Genomic DNA, 5,120 nt, shown 5'->3' on the forward strand with positions numbered 1-5,120 from the left:
TGTTGGCATTATTTACACATGTTTGAACACAAAATGGGTTGTACCCCAAGGTTATTTATAATTGTATGTGTTCAGCAATACTTTCAGTATATCTGTATTATAGCAATTTGTCCCTTAACATATTAAACTGTCAAATGTTCTGTACACATCAGGTGCTTGACAGGTGTGACATCGGAATGGCATACTTTCTGTATGCATGGGTAAACAAAATAAATGTGGCTGTTATAGAACGTTTCAAGATAATTGAATGGTTATTGTTGGCTGGTTCATTGTTGATTGCATTGCATTTTTCATGTTCCATTGCACTTTGCTAATATACAGAGTAATACTAAACGTGAGCACTCTGTTTCTTTCCCTGAAATTTACTGATTGGGTAAATACAAGAGACATGTGTGATCCCCATTTAAAGCAGCTCCGAGTAACATTTAAATATCTTTTAAACAGCCTCATGTTTCCTCACATAATCATAAATTACCTTTAACAGCAAACGAGACCATCAGTGCAAAGAAAGACGTTTTTATATAGTTTTTATTACTGCGTTTGGTCTGGTCGCACGCCCAGTCCGATTTTCGGTTCACGCATGCATGCTCCATGGTCACATGTCCGTATTGGTCGCAGATTTCAGTGTGGCGCTGCAACGCGATTTGAGAAGCCTATCCCTCCAGGTGAGGGGAGGGGAGCGGGAGCCTTGTTTGAGACAGTTATTTGTCGTCATAATGACTGATAACGGGGCTGAACCATCAAAGAAAAAAAAGAAAATGCAATGAAGAAACGCTAAAAGGGAGAGTGATAAGCGGGCGGGAGGGCGTTGCCAAGCAACGTATACACAATTTCACGGTAGCGAACTAGACTGCAGTGTTTACTCCTAAATGAATGAGTGGTAGCCTACTAAAACAAAGTTTACTTTGCCTCACCAGCATCATCAGATGACCATTATTCATCTTCACGACAGCTGGCGTAGTAAAAATACTACCGATTTTGTCCAAAGGCGTCGCCAACGTGCCATGTTACTGGTAGTGGCTTTAATTTCACCTGTTACAATTCACTATAAATCAGATAAAGCCAAGGAGACTGCTTAAAGGAGGATTTTATCCTCAGATCCCCGAGACGTCTGGATTGTGTGAGTGAGCGACAGAACAGAATACAATGGAAGTGCCTTTAAACAGGATATGATAAGGATACCTGGCTGGTTTGAATATGTGAATTACTGCAACACTGCTGTGCTTTTCAAGCTCAGGACTCTCCTGTGTGCATCCAGATTGGTCCGCCTACCCAAAGGCATGTGGCACACAGCAGGACTGTGGTCCAGAATGGCTCATTAATGAAAGAGGTCAAAAGAGGTGGACACACTGAGGCTGACAAACAGACAGTTTGCAGTTATTAAATGTCCAGCTCAATAGTTGCCCTGAAAGACCTATAAAATAATATCCATGCTGATACAAACGTGCAGGGTATGGCAACTGACAACTTACTTTGAGTTTAACATCACAACAAAAAAGGACAACCATTGTTGCAGTCGGCTTCAGAGGACTGGGGTCAAAAAATTGCAAGGACTGATAAATTACAGTTCCTGCTGTTTCAGTCGAGTGGCAGCACTACGGTGTTGAATAAACAATGCATCTATCTATCTATCTATCTATCTATCTATCTATCTATCTATCTATCTATCTATCTATCTATCCATCCATCCATCAACCTATCCATCCATCAACCTATCCATCCATCAACCTATCCATCCATCCATAATTTTTCTGAAACACTCCAGTATGCTGTAAACCCGTCAGGGTTGTTTTTCCTGTAGACAGTAATATTTCTTCAGCAAAAACTAAAATCCTTCTGACTCCTTCCTTTGCAACGAGGGCCACTGGTTCACATATATGGCATTCTCCAGGATGGGGTATCTCATTAAGATTGGCATTAGAGGTTTTCTGTGACATGATTTGTTTCCAGGGTGAAGGAAATGTACACTCCAAGGGAGACTTCCTACCTCAGCAGATACCATTATCCCTGGGATCACATACCCACGGTCTGCTGAATATCACCATATTAAGACTTTGCGTCTCAGTCTTTCCCTGCTGTTTGCTTGCTTTCCATCTTAACTGTCTTTCATTTCTCTCTTTTACATCTAATAAATGCAGCTCCAACACCTGTTATCTTACATGTGCTCTCAATTTACCACACATAAGCTATGGGACCAATTTCCACAAATGTGACTGAAATCTTTCACTGTATGTGAAATAAAAAAAAACGTGTGAAGCCATGAGGGGCATCAATAAAACTGTTGTCAGTATGATAGATTCTCATACTTTTCTTCTTCTTAGCATATACTCATTTCTAGCCTGCTATGAGTATAGCACCTCCCGACTTTGTCAATATTTCATACTTTGAACTTTGCAAATGATACATGCATATTGCATATTTTCCCTCAATACTTGCATAGTGCATATTTTTTCTTGATATGTGGAGCTGGGAGAGCGAAATCATTCTGTGTTTTTTATATTTCATCTTCCCAATATTCTAATGATCTTACACCACTTTGCCTCCTGGGCAAAGATGATGATGCATATCAAGCTTAGCGCCTTGCAAACAGGCAAAAAACCCAACTAAATTATCCGGTAGAAATGATCCTTTTGCATGCTAGTTTGTGGGGAGTCAATATCTCAGTAGTGTGGTCGAATTTCGAGGCCCCAAAACCATTCATGACCAGGAGGCAGGTAAAAGGTTGATCCAAAAGGTACTTTATTGGAAATGCTCACAGAGTTGACTTACAGGCCAGAAGACGTCTTCTCATGCATGCACAAAACAGCGTGTCAGAAAAAGCTCCTCTTCCTCCTAAACATCTTGGTTATAAACTCTTCACTTCCCCCTCCCAGCATGAGTTCAAGGGGGTTTCTGAGTTCATAAACACCGCCTTCTTTGTTTTGAGCAGATGTTGTCATCCATGACTTTTGGCTACTCTCTGAAATGTCCAGGGTCAGGAAACTCTCCTCTGAAAGCACTCCTCAGTTGCTCGAGACACCTCGGGACCCGAGCAAATCTGGTTGCTCGATGCTCCTCGGGTCCTGAAATGATATATTGTTTTCCACAAATGGTCATGTAAAGGAAAATTATCTAATGTCCTGTTTTTCCACCACAGTAGCACACTTTTCGATTGGAGTGAGACTAAACGGATGTAGCCTCACAGGCATAGATATTGCCCTTTTGGATGGAACCCGTGGAATATCGCTCTTGTGAAACGCTGTCTTCTCTTTCTGTATATTTCTCCTACTATCTACACTGGTTTGTGTGCACAGCGCACACTAAAACAAACATAAACATTCGCTCTCTTTGACTTACTCGTATTAGCCTGTGCTGCTGCCTTGCTCCTTGGCCTGAAAGAATCAATAGTGGTGATGGCCGGCAGGCAGACTTACAGGCAGGCCAGCTGAGAAATTCTGGATGATAAGGCCAAAATGTTCCACTCCAGAAGCCTTTAATAATCTTTATTGACCACATGAGAGCAGGACAGCAATAACTTAGCATGGTCATCCTGCCAAACTGCCCACAACCCCTCATTTTCTAGGAAAAAATAAATTGAAAAAAATATTTTTTTCCAAAGAGATGTGTCCGTACATGCCGAAATGTTGATGGAAAGCTTCTTTGCATCCAGATCAAGGGAAAGATGCTGAGTTTCAGACTTCCAAAAACTATGTGTTTCCTGTTTTGATGAAGTATCTCTTTGTCACAGCACTTGCCTGGGACTGCAAGATAGTCAGCTTGAAAACCAGTCAATCATCCAGTGAGAATGGCAGGTCCAATAAGCTTTGTAGAAGGGTCGAACGGGGTCCAGTGACTTGGGTTGATGAAACTTCTCAAGGTCAGAAAAGGAAATAGTGGAACAATCTCGGTGCATAATAGCCTGGGAAGTACAAAGACTGTTGTACTCTCTCCACTGGTCACTGTCAAAATCTCCCACTGATGACTAGCAATCATGACCTCCATGTCATTCAAGAGCCACAGCAGTTGGGATGAAAGACAATACAAATGCTCGCCTTTTATTTATTTATTTATTTATTTAGCACACATTAACAATTAATGGTGCAAGGAAGGAACAAAGCCCAATGGGCTTGTACAGAGTTCCACCCCTATCAAAAAACGCTGGAAATCATATTTGACCCCTTTACCAGGTCATCCAAGACATAGGCAATAACTGAATTTCTATGTATGCCACATAACCAGCCATTTGTGAACCAAATGCAGGGTTCGATTTGACGGGGGGGTTGGAGCGGATTTCTTCATATCCCGGCACCTACAACATTATTTTATCCATGGTGGTGACAACACGTATCCCCCACTTATACTGACTAATGCTGCTTCACCAATTGATGATACAAACATAACTACAAGATCGTAAAGTAGTGGTGTGACATGAGGACAGTCTTTGGTATAAACTACGATAAAATCTGAAATGTTCTCTGTCGGTGTTCACGTTTGTGTGACCCTGACTTAATTCATTTGTTAATAACACTCCTTATCATTAAATTGATTAGACTACGAGTTCTTAACTTTGTCCCAGCTAAAAGTCCCAATATCAATGTTTAGGAGCACACGTGTCTAACATAGCCTGCGGTGACAACCATAGAAAATGCCCATCAGCCACTCTAGCTGAATAACCTTTTTTTTTTTTGGCATAGTGGTAGCATAATTGCTTTGGGTGCTTGAGTTTATAGTTTGGTGTCTGATCCCTGCCAAGTACTCTGCTGTAATACTGCATCTCCATTTTCATGTGTCTTGCCTATATTTTCCAGCATTATCCCCATTATATATTTAGTTTAATTAATATTATAGGCACAGCATGGCTCCAGAGAAAGAAAAAAAAGAGCAATCAATCCTGGTGAAAATACTCTAAAAGCGGCTTTTTTATTTACACATCCTTAATAGCTATTGATTTTCCTTCCTGGTACAGAGCATTGTAATTCTCTAGCTGCCGGCGCGTCACCTCGGCAGTCGTCCAGTCGGCAATGCGGGCAAGTCTGTCAATCAAGACACCCAATGTGCTAGTCAACCAAGACTTGCACCTGTAAGCCAGACAGTCAGCCGAAAAAGTTAGTCAAGCATTTCCTGGCATCATTGTTTACCTA

This window comes from Ammodytes marinus (genome assembly GCF_949987685.1).
Source record: "Ammodytes marinus genome assembly, chromosome: 21".
Taxonomy (NCBI): Eukaryota; Metazoa; Chordata; class Actinopteri; order Uranoscopiformes; family Ammodytidae; genus Ammodytes; species Ammodytes marinus.